This window comes from Hyperoodon ampullatus (assembly GCF_949752795.1).
Source record: "Hyperoodon ampullatus genome assembly, chromosome: 4".
NCBI classification, from domain to species: Eukaryota; Metazoa; Chordata; class Mammalia; order Artiodactyla; family Ziphiidae; genus Hyperoodon; species Hyperoodon ampullatus.
This window is the reverse complement of record NC_136917.1, coordinates 3,993,463-4,010,494: the sequence shown is the minus strand read 5'-3', so window position 1 is coordinate 4,010,494 and position 17,032 is coordinate 3,993,463.

Here is a 17,032-nt window from a genome sequence, read left to right as displayed (position 1 = left end):
ATGGCAGGCAACATTCTTTGTTTACTGAAATGGCAGGCAATATTTTTTGTCCACAAGCCTCTGAATTCAAAATAAAAATACATGGCTCTATTTATAAGTAGACAAGACTTTTTTTTCCCATAAATAAATTTATTTATTTTTGGCTGCATTGGGTGTTCGTTGCTGCATGCGGGCTTTCTCTCATTGTGATGAGCATGGGCTACTCTTTGTTGCGGTGCCAGCTTCTCATTGTGGTGGCTTCTCTTGTTACGGAGCACGGATTCTAGGTGTACAGGCTTCAGTAGTCGTGGCACGTGGGCTCAGTAGTTGTGGCTCTTGGGCTCTAGAGCGCAGGCTCAGTAGTTGTGGCACACGGGCTTAGCTGCTCCGCGGCATGTGGGATCTTCCCGGACCAGTGCTGGAACCCATATCCCCTGCGTTGGCAGGCAGATTCTTAACCACTGTGCCACCAGGGAAGCCACTAGACAAAACTTTTTTGCATTTACTTTTAAGGAGGCCTTCATTAATGTGTGAGGCCATTTACAAACTTAATTTAGTTTCTCAAACATTTTAAATTACATTTATAAATTTAGTGTAATTGTTATTTTGTCATTCAACAGTCTAACAAAAATAATTTAAGTAATATATTAAACACATAAATATGGTGAATATTAGATTCTCTTAAGTATTTCAGTACTGTCTTTCAATTTAGTAAAATGTTCTTATTAACTGAACTTAAAATCACAAATCAAATGATTGTTCAATTTATACTACAATTTGAAATCACAGGCAATTCTATTTGATTTGCTAATATACAAAATTCTCCAAGACATTACAAGTATTCTAAACAGCAAGCATACCCCTATTATTCCTCTACTTACCACAATATATCAATATAATAAGTTTGAATTAATCATTTATCATCATTTACTCCATTATCTCTAATTGCAATTCTAAACCTTCCTGGAATTACTTAGAGAACGAACTTATGGTTACCAGGGGCAAAGTGTGGCAGGGAAGGATAGTTAGGGAATTTGGGATTGACAAGTACACACTGATATGTTTAAAATGGTTAACCAACAAGGACGTACTGTATAGCACAGGGAACTCTGCTCAATATTCTGTAACAACCTACAAATTCTTTTGAGAAAAGAATTTGAAAAAGAATAGATACATGTATATGTATAACTGAATCACTTTGTTGTACACTTGAAACTAAGACAACAATGTTAACCAACTATACTCCAATATAAAGTAAAAAGTTTAAAAAAAAATATGACAGTTCAGAATGCACCCATATTTTTATAAATATAAGACAGTCATAGTGTTTTCATAGTCTGGTTAGGGATCCAAGAGATCCTTATATATAGTTACCCTGCAATTAAAAATCTCATGTTGGGTTTCCCTGGTGACGCAGCGGTTGGGAGTCCGCCTGCCAATGCAGGGGACACGGATTCGTGCCCCGGTCCGGGAAGATCTCACATGCCGCGGAGCGGCTGGGCCCGTGAGCCATGGCTGCTGAGCCTGCGCGTCCGGAGCCTGTGCTCCACAACAGGAGAGGCCACAACAGTGAGAGGCCCGCGTACCGCAAAAAGAAAATAAATAATTTTAAAAAAGTAAAATGGAAGCCGGAGGAAGATGGCGGAAGAGTAAGACGCGGAGATCACCTTCCTCCCCACAGATACATCAGAAATTCATCTACACGTGGAACAACTCCAACAGAATACCTACTGAACGCTGACAGAAGACCTCAGACCCCCCAAAAGGCAAGAAACTCCCCACATACCTGGGTAGGTCAAAAGAAAAAAAGAATAAACAGAGACAATAGGATATGGACGGGACCTGCACCAGTGGGAGGGAGCCGTGAAGGAGGGAAGGTTTCTACACACTACAAGCCCCTTCGAGGGCGGAGACTGCAGGTGGCGGAGGGGGAAAGCTTCGGAGTAGCGGAGGAGAGCACAGCAACAGGGGTGTGGAGGGCAAAGCAGAGAGATTTTGGCACAGAGGATCGGTGCCCTCAGGCACACACCAGCCCGAGAGACTTGTCTGCTCGGCCGCCAGGGCGGGCGGGGCTGGGAGCTGAGGCTCGGGTATCGGCTTTCAGTCGGAGCGCAGGGAGAGGTCTGGGGCTGGCGGCAGGAAGAGACCCTGAAGGGGTTAGTGCTAGCCCGGAAGGAGTCCGGGGAAAGGGTCTGGAGCTACCGGAGAGGCAAGAGACTTTTTTCCCTTTTGTTGCCTGGTGCGCGAGGAGAGGGCATTCCCCTCCCTCCCCTCTGCCTGAGTGAGCCAGAGCCCCCGAATCAGCGGCTCCTTTAAACCCATCCTGTCTGAGCGAAGAACGGACGCCCTCCGGCGACCTACGCGCAGAGGCGGGGCCAGGTCCAAGGCTGAGACCCGGGAGCTGTGAGAGCAGAGACAGGGAAATCTCTCTGTGCAGCCTCCGAGGCAGCGGATTAAAGCTCCACGGTCCATTTGATGTGCCCTGCGTCTGTGGAGTGCATGAATGGACAGCGAATTATCCCAAATTGAGGAAGTGGACCTTGAGGACAAGATTTAAGACTTCCCCCCCCCCTTTTTTCCCCTCTTTTTACAACGAATTATCTCAAATTAAGGAGGTGGACTTAGCAAGATTTCAGACTTTTCGCCCTTTTCCTCTTTTTACAACGAATTATCCCAAATCGAGGAGGTGGACTTGGAGAGCAAGATTTTTGATTTTTCCCCCTGCTCTCTTTTTGTGAATGTGTATGTGTAATCTTCTGTGTAAGATTCTCTCTGTATAGCTTTGCTTCCACCATATGTCCCAGGGTTCTTTCGGTCCGTGTTGTTTTTCAATAATTACTTTTTAATTTTAATAACGCTACTATATTTCATACTTTATTCTATTTTACTTTACCTGCTCTTTCTTTTTTTCCTCCCTTCCCTTCCTCCCTCCCTCCCTCCGCTCCTCCTTTCCTTCTTTCTTTTTCTTTCCTCCATCCCTCCCTCCCTCCCACCCTTCTTCTTTCCACTTTCTTTTTCTTTCCTTCCTCCCTCCCTCCCTCCCTTCTGTCTTTCTTTCTTTCTTTCCTTCCTCCCTCCCTCCCTCTCTTCTTCCATTCACTCTTCCTTTTGCTTTCATTCCTCCCTCCCTCCCTCCTTTCTTTCCTTTCTTTCCATCCTTCCTCCCTCCCTCCTTTCTTTCTTTCTTCCTTCCTTCCTTCCTTACTTCCCTTCTTCCTTTCTTTCAATCTCTCTTTCTTTCTTCTACTAATTATTTCTTTCTACTTTTTCTCACTGTTATTCTGAGCCGGGTGGATGAAAGGCTCTTGGTGCTGCAGCCAGGAGTTAGTGCTGTGCCTCTGAAGTGGGAGAGCCAACTTCAGGACACGGGTCCACAAGAGACCTCCCAGCTCCACATAATATCAAGCAGCAAAAATCTCCCAGGGATCTCCATCTCAACACCAGCACCCAGCTTCAGTCAACGACCAGCAAGCTACAGTGCTGGTCACCCTATGCCAAGCAACTAGCAAGGCAGGAACACAACCCCACCCATTAGCAGAGAGGATACCTAAAAACATAATAAGGCCACAGGCACCCCAAAACACACCACCAGACGTGGACCTGTCCACCAGAAAGACAAGATCGAGCTTCAACCACCAGAACACAGGCATTAGTCCCCCCCACCAGGAAGCCTACACAACCTACTGAAACAACCTTAGCCACGGGGGACAGACACCAAAAACAACGGGAACTACGAATCTGCAGCCTGCAAAAAGGAGACCCCAAACACAGTAACATAAGCAAAATGAGAAAGCAGAAAAACACACAGCAGGTGAAGGAGCAAGATAAAAACCTACCAGACCTAACAAATGAAGAGGTAATAGGCAGTCTACCTGAAAAAGAATTCAGAATAATGATAGTAAAGCTGATCCAAGATTCTATTTCCCAGATCCAAAATCTTGGAAATAGAATAGACAATATGCAAGAAACAGTTAACAAGGACCTAGAAGAACTAAAGATGAATCAAGCATCGATTAAAAACACAGTAAATGAAATGAAAAATACTCTAGATGGGATCAATAGCAGAATAACTGAGGCAGAAGAACGGATAAGTGAGGTGGAAGATAAAATAGTGGAAATAACTGATGCAGAGAAAAATAAAGAAAAAAGAATGAAAAGAACAGAGGACAGTCTCAGAGACCTCTGGGACAACATTAAACGCACCAACATTCGAATTATAGGGGTTCCAGAAGAAGAAGAGAAAAAGAAAGGGACTGAGAAAATATTTGAAGAGATTATAGTTGAAAACTTCCCTAATATGGGAAAGGAAATAGTTAATCAAGTCCAGGAGGCACAGAGAGTCCCATACAGAATAAATCCAAGAAGAAATACGCCAAGACACATATTAATCAAACTGTCAAAAATTAAACACAAAGAAATCATATTAAAAGCAGCAAGGGAAAAACAACAAATAACACACAAGGGAATCCCCATCAGGTTAACAGCTGATCTCTCAGCAGAAACTCTACAAGCCAGAAGGGAGTGGCAGGACATAATTAAAGTGATGAAGGAGAGAAACCTGCAACCAAGATTACTCTACCCAGCAAGGATCTCATTCAGATTTGATGGAGAAATTAAAACGTTTACAGACAAGCAAAAGCTGAGAGAGTTCAGCACCACCAAACCAGCTTTACAACAAATGCTAAAGGAACTTCTCTAGGCAAGAAACACAACAGAAGGACTATACCTACAATAACGAACCCAAAGCCATTAAGGAAATGGGAATAGGAACATACATATCAATAATTACCTTAAATGTAAATGGACTAAATGCTCCCACCAAAAGACACAGAGTGGCTGAATGGATACAAAAACAAGACCCATATATATGCTGTCTACAAGAGACCCACTTCAGACCTAGAGACACATACAGATTGAAAGTAAGGGGATGGAAAAAGATATTCCATGCAAATGGAAATCAAAAGAAAGCTGGAGTAGCAATTCTTATATCAGACAAAATAGACTTTAAAATAAAGACTATTAGAAGAGACAAAGAAGGACACTACATAACGATAAAGGGATCGATCCAAGAAGAAGATATAACAATTGTAAATATTTATGCACCCAACATAGGAGCACCTCAATATAAGGCAAATACTAACAGCCATAAAAGGGGAAATCGACAGTAACACAATCATAGTAGGGGACTTTAACACCCCACTTTCACCAATGGACAGATCATCCAAAATGAAAATAAATAAGGAAGCACAAGCTTTAAATGATACATTAAACAAGATGGACTTAATTGATATTTATAGGACATTCCACCCAAAAACAACAGAATACACATTTTTCTCAAGTGCTCATGGAACATTCTCCAGGATAGATCATATCTTGGGTCACAAATCAAGCCTTGGTAAATTTAAGAAAATTGAAATTGTATCAAGTATCTTTTCTGACCACAATGCTATGAGACTAGACATCAATTACAGGAAAAGATCTGTAAAAAATACAAACACATGGAGGCTAAACAATACACTACTCAATAATGAAGTGATCACTGAAGAAATCAAAGAGGAAATTAAGAAATACTTAGAAACAAATGACAATGGAGACACGACGACCCAAAACCTATGGGACGCAGCAAAAGCAGTTCTAAGGGGGAAGTTTATAGCAATACAATCCCACCTTAAGAAACAGGAAACATTTCGAGTAAACAACCTGACCCTGCACCTAAAGCAATTAGAGAAAGAAGAACAAAAAACCCCCAAAGTTAGCAGAAGGAAAGAAATCATAAAGATCAGATCAGAAATAAATGAAAAAGAAATGAAGGAAACGATAGCAAAGATCAACCAAACTAAAAGCTGGTTCTTTGAGAAGATAAACAAAATTGACAAACCATTAGCCAGACTCATCAAGAAAAGAAGGGAGAAGACTCAAATCAGTAGAATTAGAAATGAAAAAGGAGAAGTAACAACTGACACTGCAGAAATATAAAAGATCATGAGAGATTACTATAAGCAACTCTATGCCAATAAAATGGACAACCTGGAAGAAATGGACAAATTCTTAGAAATGCACAACCTACCAAGACTGACTCAGGAAGAAATAGAAAATATGAATAGACCAATCACAAGCACTGAAATTGAAACTGTGATTAAAAATCTTCCATCAAACAAAAGCCCAGGACCAGATGGCTTCACAGGCGAATTCTATCAAACATTTAGAGAAGAGCTAACACCCATCCTTCTCAAACTCTTCCAAACAATATCAGAGGAAGGAACACTCCCAAACTCATTCTACGAGGCCACCATCACCTTGATACCAAAACCAGGCAAGGATGTCACAAAGAAAGAAAACTACAGGCCAATATCACTGATGAACATAGATGCAAAAATCCTCAACAAAATACTAGCAAACAGAATCCAACAGCACATTAAAAGGATCATACACCATGATCAAGTGGGGTTTATTCCAGGAATGCAAGGATTCTTCAATATACGCAAATCAATCAATGTGATACACCATATTAACAAGTTGAAGGAGAAAAACCATATGATCATCTCAATAGATGCAGAGAAAGCTTTCGACAAAATTCAACACCCATTTATGATAAAAACCCTGCAGAAAGTAGGCATAGAGGGAACTTTCCTCAACATAATAAAGGCCATATATGACAAACCCACAGCCAACATTGTCCTCAACGGTGAAAAACTGAAACCATTTCCACTAAGATCAGGAACAAGACAAGGCTGCCCACTCTCACCACTCTTATTCAACATAGTTTTGGAAGTTTTAGCCACAGCAATCAGAGAAGAAAAGGAAATAAAAGGAATCCAAATTGGAAAAGAAGAAGTAAAGCTGTCACTGTTTGCAGATGACATGATACTATACATAGAGAATCCTAAAGATGCTACCGAAAAACTACTAGAGCTAATCAATGAATTTGGTAAAGTAGCAGGATACAAAATTAATGCACAGAAATCTCTGGCATTCCTGTACACTACTGATGAAAAATCTGAAAATGAAATCAAGAAAACACTCCCATTTACCATTGCAACAAAAAGAATAAAATATCTAGGAATAAACCTACCTAAGGAGACAAAAGACCTGTATGCAGAAAATTATAAGACACTGATGAAAGAAATTAAAGATGATATAAATAGATGGAGAGATATACCATGCTCCTGGATTGGAAGAATCAATATTGTGAAAATGACTCTACTACCCAAAGCAATCTACAGATTCAATGCAATCCCTATCAAACTACCACTGGCATTTTTCACAGAAGTAGAACAAAAAATTTCAAAATTTGTTTGGAAAAACAAAAGACCCCGAATAGCCAAAGCAATCTTGAGAACGAAAAACGGAGCTGGAGGAATCAGGCTGCCTGACTTCAGACTATACTACAAAGCTACAGTAATTAAGACAGTGTGGTACTGGCATAAAAACAGAAAGATAGATCAGTGGATCAGGATAGAAAGCCCAGAGATAAACCCACGCACATATGGCCAACTTATCTTTGATAAAGGAGGCAGGAATGTACAGTGGAGAAAGGACAGCCTCTTCAATAAGTGGTGCTGGGAAAACTGGACAGGGACATGTAAAAGTATGAGATTAGATCATTCCCTAACACCATACACAAAAATAAGCTCAAAATGGATTAAAGACCTAAATGTAAGGCCAGAAACTATCAAACTCTTAGAGGAAAACATAGGTAGAACACTCTATGACATAAATCACAGCAAGATCCTTTTGGACCCACCTCCTAGAGAAATGGAACTAAAAACAAAGATAAACAAATGGGACCTAATGAAACTTCAAAGCTTTTGCACAGCAAAGGAAACCATAAACAAGACCAAAAGACAACCCTCAGAATGGGAGAAAATATTTGCAAATGAAGCAACTGACAAAGGATTAATCTCCAAAATTTATAAACAGCTCATGCAGCTCAATAGCAAAAAAACAAACAACCCAATCCAAAAATGGGCAGAAGACTTAAATAGGCATTTCTCCAAAGAAGATATACAGACTGCCAACAAACACATGAAAGAATGCTCAACATCATTAATCATTAGAGAAATGCAAATCAAAACTACAATGAGATATCATCTCACACCAGTCAGAATGGCCATCATCAAGAAATCTAGAAACAATAAATGCTGGAGAGGGTGTGGAGAAAAGGGAACACTCTTGCACTGCTGGTGGGAATGTGAATTGGTACAGCCACTATGGAGAACAGTATGGAGGTTCCTTAAAAAACTACAAATAGAACTACCATATGACCCAGCAATCCCACTACTAGGCATATACCCTGAGAAAACCATAATTCAAAAAGAGACATGTACCAAAATGTTCATTGCAGCTCTATTCACAATAGCCCGGAGCTGGAAACAACCTAAGTGTCCATCATCGGATGAATGGATAAAGAAGATGTGGCACATATATACAATGGAATATTACTCAGCCATAAAAAGAAACGAAACTGAGCTATTTGTAATGAGGTGGATAGACCTAAAGTCTGTCATACAGAGTGAAGTAAGTCAGAAAGAGAAAGACAAATACCGTATGCTAACACATATATATGGAATTAAAAAAAAAAAATGTCATGAAGAACCTAGGGGTAAAACGGGAATAAAGACACAGACCTACTTGAGAACGGACTTGAGGATATGGGGAAGGGGAAGGGGAAGCTGTGACAAAGGGAAAGAGAGGCATGGACATATATACACTACCAAACGTAAGGTAGATAGATAGTGGGAAGCAGCCGCAGAGCACAGGGAGATCAGCTCGGTGCTTTGTGACCGCCTGGAGGGGTGGGATGGGGAGGGTGGGAGGGAGGGAGATGCATGAGGGAGGGGATGTGGGAACAGATGTATATGTATGACTGATTCACTTTGTTATAAAGCAGAAACTAATTAAAAAAAAAAAAAAAAAGTAAAATGGACAGATGAAGCAGACAGTTACACTAAACCAAGCAATTTGGGGTTATCTTTCAGGCAGGATGGCAATTAGGATACAAATTGACCCATGGTTTGTCTGGGACTTAGGATTTTGTGTTCTCCCAGCACACTGAGGCCTGTTTGTTCATTATAACAGGGATTCCATAGCCAGAAAGGGTCCCATATCCACTTCCCTAATTCTAACCAAATTTGAATCTATAATCCCTCACCTAGGTTGTTTCACTTTATAATTGAATTTATTTAATCTCTTAAATTATCTTCTAAGTTAAATTATTTCTAAATGAGCTTATTCTTCCTACCTGGTCCAGCTCATCTCTTATTGATATTTAAATAGCATTCAATTGGATTTTCATGTATCTTGTATAGTTTCTACAGCCCTGTTTAATGACAGAGATGGATCTCAATCTACAAACTCAGTTCTGCAAAAACTCTCACTTTTTAAAAATATAACTGATCTTGGGCTTCCCTGGTGGCACAGTGGTTGGGAATCTGCCTGCCGATGCAGGGGACACGGGTTCGTGCCCCGGTCCGGGAAGATCCCACATGCCGTGGAGCGGCTGGGCCCGTGAGCCATGGCCGCTGAGCCTGCACGGCCGGAACCTGTGCTCCACAACGGGAGAGGCCACAACAGTGAGAGGCCCGCGTACCACACACACACAAAATATATATATATATATATATATATATATATATATATATATATATAACTGATCTTCATTAATAATTTGAGCCTCCATTCAACCAGAAATTAAAAACAATATTAGAATCATTACTCACCCTCCTTTTCTTCCTGGGGTCCCAGGGACTTACTTAGCACCACGACATTAGGGGAGGGGGAATATGGTCCTTGATTGTCATTCATTCAAGCTGATGACTGCTGTGAAGTCCCTTGTCACCTCAGTTTCTCAGTAACAGCCTACACTGGCCTCTTCTGTCACCTTCTGGCTCCCACCTATAGGACCCTCCAGGTACAGCTCTGCCTGGCTTCTTCCATTTATCCCTTAGGTGTGGGGCAATCCATTCTGCTGCTCCTGCACCATGCTAAATTATGGAAAATTCTCTGTGTGTGTGTATTATAATAAAAAATATATATATATTTGGTTTTTGTTCCTGGTTCCTGGCAGAGAACGCCTAAAACCATGGGAATTTCCGATAGGAATGTCTTTTGTTATTCATAACAAGCCCCTTTCCTGCATACCTGAAATTATGCTCATGAGGTGATTCTTGGCTTCTAGATAGCTTCAGGATGGGGGCTGGTCACTAGAGGAACAAATCACTTGATGAGAAGGTTGGAACTTTCAGCCACACCTCCAACCTTGGGGAGGGAAGAGGGGCTATAGATTGAGTTCAGTCACCAGTGGTCAGTGATTTTATCAATCATGCCTATGTAATGAAGCTTTAATAAAATCTTTGGAACGACAAGGTTTGGGGATCTTCCAGGTTGGTGAACAAGCACATCCATGTGCTGGGAGGATGGTGCACCCCAGGAGGACATAGAAGCTCTCTATGTACGCCTTACCCCACCACCACCCCTTGCCTCATGCATCTCTTCCATTTGGCTGTTTCTGAATTGTATCTTTATAATAAAACTGTAATGGTAGGTATAGAGCTTTCCTTAGTTCTATGAGTTGTTCTAGTGAGTCACTGAACCTGGGGAACGGGGAATAGTGGGAATTCCCAAATGTGTAATCAGCTGGGCAGATGTGAGTAGCTTGGGGATCCCATTTGTGGCTGGCATGCAAAGTGGGGGCATTTTTGTTGGACTGAGCCACAAACTCCCTTAACTTATGTGTAGGCACTAATTCCATGTAGTTAGGATCAGAATTGAATTGAATTGTTGGACACCCTGTTGGTATCAGAGAATTAGAGAATTGGTTGTTGTTGGAAAATGACAGGCTTGCTGTCAGCAAAACAATACAAAGCTTTTTTTGAGTTTTATTCCTCTGTGCCCTTGGATCACTTTGCTTTTCTGCACCAAAGAGAAGCACTGGCGACTATGTGAGGCTTCAAAAGTCAAGTGCCTAGACCTATCACAAAGCCGTTTCTACTCTGAGGTTGGTCGTCTTGCTGGGCTCCGTGTGAGAAGGGGACCACCATTCTCTTCTGGTTTCATGCACCACAAACCTACCTTGGATTTCTGTCATTCACCAGATCATGGGCTGGCAATGAGATAGGATAGAGGCTCCTTTTCCCAGAGATCCAACAACATCTAAGCTCTAATCACTTCCCATCTGATTCTCCTCTTCTCCAACCTGGAAATGTGCTAGTCTTTGGGCCAGGAAGATTCGCTTTGACTCATCAAGTATTTTCCAAAATCACTCTTCATGCCAGAGCTATAGTCTGTGCCTCCTGAAGACTGGGATTTTAAAGACAAAAGCTGGGACAAGATTACTGTTAGTTATATATTGGGTTCTGCTGTGTCATACCTTTTCTGAGTCATTACATACAGAATACTAAGCTGAGTGAATGAGTAAGGACCAAAGGGGAACAGAAAATACTGGGAACAGAAACCACATTGATTAATGCTATCAAAATATTAACCCAGCATACACTTTGGTGGTTTGTTTGGCAATTGCAAATGTTTATGAAATATTATTATTTGATGTCAATCTTCCACTAGATTGTAAACTCCATGAGGACAGAGATTATATCTCTCTTGCTCATTATTGTATAAAAAGCACCTAGATGGTACCTAGCACCCAGCAGAAACTCAATAAATATCTGTTGAAGGCATAAATGAATTTAAACTCCTTAAGTTGACATTCAGTATGATTAACCAAATGATGATGACTCCCTGCTCTGATAAATTAATTTTACTTGGGTATTGACCAACTTTCCACATCACCTGAATTAGTATGGTTACTAGCCTCTGTTTGCCACTTATTCAAGACTGGATCACTTCTCTGAATATCTTCTTTGCTAAAAATGTCCTTTCTCCACTCTAATAATTCATCATCTTCCCTACTTTCAGACTATGATTTAAAACTGACCTCCAAACAGCCTTCCGTGATTGACCTCACTCATATATTCACTCATTTTCATTCATTCATCCATTTAAAAATATATACAGAACAGTTGCTATGCGTTGGACACCATTCTAGGCATTGAGAATATAACTGTAATTAAGACAGATAACGTCGTTATTCAAATAAACAAATATATAAATAAGGTATTTTCAAATAGTGATAAATGCTATTGAAACACAAACATAAGGCGGTGTGATAGAGAGTGATTGGGGAACAAAATTAAACAAGGGTTCAGAAAAGGACTCTGAGCTGAGACCTGCATAGTGGGAAGACGATATTAGGGTAGAGCATTTATGACAGCATTTCCAGCTTGAAGATGAACAGGTACAAAGGACCTGGTACAGGCACAAGGTTAGGGTGTTCTGGAAAAGCAGGGGTTAGGGCGTGCCTGGAGTTACTTGAGCAAAAAAGAGAGTGGTAGGATTGAGGGCAGAGTGGTGAGCAGGGTCAGATCAAGCAGGGACTTGTAGGCTAAGAACAAGAGTGTGCATTTTATTCTAAATGTAAGCAGGTACTTTGGAAGCTTTGAAACTTGGGTGTGTCATTCTGATTTATGTTTCAAAGAACTAATTTAGCTGCTGGATTACAGATAGACTACAAAAGTGAAAGCAGAAAGACCAAGTAGAAGGTAAGTGCAGTAACTAGAGAGATGATGATAACTCAGTGTGAACTGGAATGGTAGTGAAAATGTAGAGAAATGGACAGATCAGGGATTGATTGATTGATTGATTGATTGGCTCACTGATGGATTTGTTGGGGGTGGTAATGGAGGAAAGGGTGGATGTGGAAAGAGCAGGATCAAATTTGATTTCTACACATTTTAATTTGAGCAACTGGGTGTTGGTGGTGCCATATACTGAGATGTGGAAACAGGGGAGGAAAGATTAAGGGGCATTCTATTTAGTTCATGTCTAAGATGTCTATTAGACATCTAGGTGCAGATGTCAAGTGTGTAGTTGAATATGTGAGCCTGGAGCCCAGTAGAAAGCCAGAGTATATAGTGGTCAAGAGAGAAGACTTTGGACCCAATTTACCTAGTTTCAAATCCTGGCTTCTCCTTGCTATGTGGGCTTGAACAATTTACTTAACCCCTTTGTGCTTCAGTTTCTTCATCTATGAATTAGGGATAAAAAGGCTTCCCTCGTGGCGCAGTGGTTGAGAGTCCGCCTGCCGATGAAGGGGACACGGGTTCGTGCCCCGGTCCAGGAGGATCCCACATGCCACGGAGCGGCTGGGCCCGTGAGCCATGACCACTGGGCCTGCGCGTCTGGAGCCTGTGCTCCACAACTGGAGGGGCCACAACAGTGAGAGGCCTGCGTACCGCAAAAAAAAAAAAAAAAAAAAAAAAAAAAAAGAGTACTCAACCCATAAGTTTGTTTTAAGGATTAAATGAATTAATACATATAAAGCACTTACTGTAGGACCTGGCACATGGTAAGTATTCAATAAATGTTAACTACTATTATCAATATGTGGCTGGGATTTGGGTTTAGGTGAGGGCTGGAGCATAAATTTGGGAGTCATCAGTGGGATTTCAAAATCATGGTACTAGATGATATTCTCTGAGGAGAGCGTGCATTTAGTGAAGGCAAGGGGACCCTGGGCCAAGCCTTGGGTGGTTGCAACATTTTGAGCTGAGGCAGGGGAAACAAAGTTGCTACCAAAGAAGAGCAAGAAGGAGCCAGCCAGGAAGTAGGAGGAAAGCCAGCAGACTGCACAGTCACAGAACATGTACTGGGTTGAATAGTGTGTGTGTGTGTGTGTGTGTGTGTGTGTGTGTGTGTGTGAGTGTCCCCGTCCCCCCACCCCCTGCAGAATTCATGTCTATCTGGAATCTCAGAATGTGACCATATTTGGAAATAAAGTTTTTGCACATATAATTAGTTAAGTTCAGATGAGCTTTTTACTAGATTATGGTGTGCCCTTGATCTAAAGACTGATATCCTGTATGAAGGCCATGTGATGATGGATACATCATCTATAAGCCAAGGGACACCAAGGATTTCTAGGGGCTGCCAGAAGCTAGGAAGAGGCAAGGCGTGAGTCTTCCCTAGAGCCTTCAGAGGGAGCATGGCGCTGTCAATACCTTGATTTTGGAGTCTCAGCTTCCAAAACTGTTAGGAAATAAATTTCTGTTGTTTTAAGGCACCCATTGGTGGTAATATGTTACAGCAGCCCTGGAAATTCAATGCAGAAATCAAGAAATGGAAGTGTTTTCCAAAGAAGGATTGATGGACCTATGAGATGCTGCTGAGAAATAGAATAAGATGAGGACTGACAAGGGACCATTGGATATGACAGTGAGGAAGTCTTTGATGCCCTTGCTTGGAACAGTTTCAGCTGAATATTTGGGATGGAATTCTGACTGGAGCTGATTGAGGGGAGAATGGGGGGTAAGGAAGTTGAGACAGTAGCTATAGACAGCTTTTCAGAACATGTTCACTGTGGGGATGATGGTAGTGGGGCATGAAGTCAAGAAAACGTTTTTCTAAAGATTGCCAACCTAAGTATGTTTATATGCTAGTAGCAATCATCCAGCAGGGAGAAAAGTTGACGGTACAGAGGAGGAAGGGAATTACTGCAGATTTTTAAGTCCTTAGAAAGCCAGAGAGGCTGAGATTCAGATCACTGGTAGAGATCTGGTCTTTGATAGGAGCAGGGAACTTTCTCCCACTGTACAAGAAGGAAGGCCCAGAATATCATTCTAAAGCTGGTAGATTCCTGGTGGAAGGATGAGGAGTTTGATAGACTGTTTCTATTTTCTCAGCTACTCACTCAGCTGAAAGTAAGTGGAGGAGACAGAGGGCGGGTGGTATTGGAGATTTGAGTAGAAAGTAGAGTGAGCCACTCTGGGGAATGAAGAATAACTTAACTTATCAGAACAATGCAGTGGGTTTGTGGAGCAGTGCTGAGGGCTAAGCTTTGAGATTAGTGATCGGTTGTGTGGTTTATCCAGCAATATCCGCCTCTCAGGTGCAGAGCTGACAGAGGGGAGAGAAAGTTAAGAACATTTACAGGCAAGAATTTAAATGGTAGACTATAGAATTTATGGTGGGTAAAGAGAGATGTAAAGACCTAAGAGGATCGACTCAGTGTATTGGAAGCTTGATGCTGAGAAGAACACGAGTGTAAGCACTATAAAAAACAGAATCAGAATGTTTGTAGGAGTGACCAGGGAGAAAGATGCTTGAAATAGAGGTTTAGGAAGTTGATGTTAAAGAGAGTTTGAGAGGTAACTATGGGTGTAGGTGGGTTGGAGAAAAAGATCATTTAAGTGGGAGGGTTAAACTAGGAGATTGGTAAGGGGAAAATGGGAAACAATTGCTTAATAAGTATGGGGTTTCCTTTTGGGGTGATGAAAATGTTTTGGAACTAGATAGAGGTGGTAGTTGTACAACATCGTGAATGTACTAAATGTCACTCAATTTTTCACTTTAAATTGGTTGATTTCATCATATGTAAATTTCACCTCAATAATAACAAAAAAAAAAAGAATAAAAAACACATGGATTATCCGTGTGGTTGTTGAAGTCACCAAGAATGAGGACATAAGCAGAGACAGAGAGGGACTCAGTGAGCCAGGTATAAGGTTATCAGTGAATGGGGGAGAGAGACTAAGCATGAAGTCATTCCATTTATACTGTCCCAACGGTGTGTAATCCTATAAATTTGTTCCTCATTTGCTTCATGTTCACTCAACCAGGTTTTAAAAGACTTAGCTGTATACAATATCCTACACGGAAGGGAGAGAAGGTGAGAGATTCAAAAGAAATATAAACATTGGTTCATACCTTGAAAGAGTTTATAATCAACAAAGGAGAAAATACACACAAAGCAGCTTTAAAACAAGGCATCATAAGTAGTCCATCCATCTAACATCAATAAGAGGCTTGAAGGCAGGAATTATCTGTTTCATTTATATCATACTTAACATCTGCAGGAATTATGTGTTCTGATTCATTTATATCCTATCTACCATCTAACAAATGGCTATGAATGTGCTTAATAAGTATTGACTGACATTTAGTATCTTTACTATCTTTGAATAGTGAAGTTATTAGCATGATGAGCCAAAATAGAAGCAACAATAGTAACAATAACAATAGTTAATGCTGCTTTTCTTGTGCTAGGCATTGTTCTAAGCAATATATGTATAGTGCGTGTGTGTGTGTATAAAATTTAATCTACAAGGTAGGTGTTATTACATGGGAAATTAGGCACAGGAAGGTTGAATAACTTGCTCAAACTCACACAACTAGGAAGTGGCAGAACCAGGCTGTGAATCCAGGTGGAATAACTCCCGACTCCACTCTCTTAACCACCATCTCTATTTCCTATTTAAGAAAAGGCAATTTTCCACACTGTACTCTGAAGTCTATGGCCCAAGGCAAACTTTCTCAATTTGCGCAATCTTGTACAGACATCAAAGAGTGCTCACAGGGAATACTCCTGAAGTGTTACTCTCCTTCCAGTTTATATAGGTAGTTTAGGGAAAACTAATACCAATGTATTCATTACCAAAGGGAAACCAGTGGAGTTTGTGTTCTAGACTCTGAGATGTGCCTCATGAACAAACTCATTAGCTCTCTGGTACAGTCAGTCTGACAGAGGGCAGGGTACAGTGTGGTCAGGGACACAACATAACCAACCCAGATGCATCTGCGCTGAATCTGAGCTCTGTTCTTTTTTTTTTTTTTAACATCTTTATTGGAGTATAATTGCTTTACAATGGTGTGTTAGTTTCTGCTTTATAACAAAGTGAGTCAGTTATACGTATACATATGTACCCATATCTCTTCCTTCTTGCGTCTCCCTCCCTCCCACCCTCCCTATCCCATCCATCTAGGTGGTCACAAAGCACCAGTGAGCTCTGCTCTTGACTAGTTAGTTGTGTGACATCAGGCAAGTTACTTGACCTCTCTCTACCTCAGTTGCCTCACTTTAAGGATGGAGATAATTATCCTATCTACTTCCTGGGGTTTTTGTGAGATTAAGTGTGATAATTCATGTAAACCACGTAGTACAGAACCTAGAGCAGAGTGAATGCCCAATACAAACTAGTCTCCTGCACAAACTCCTCAGCGG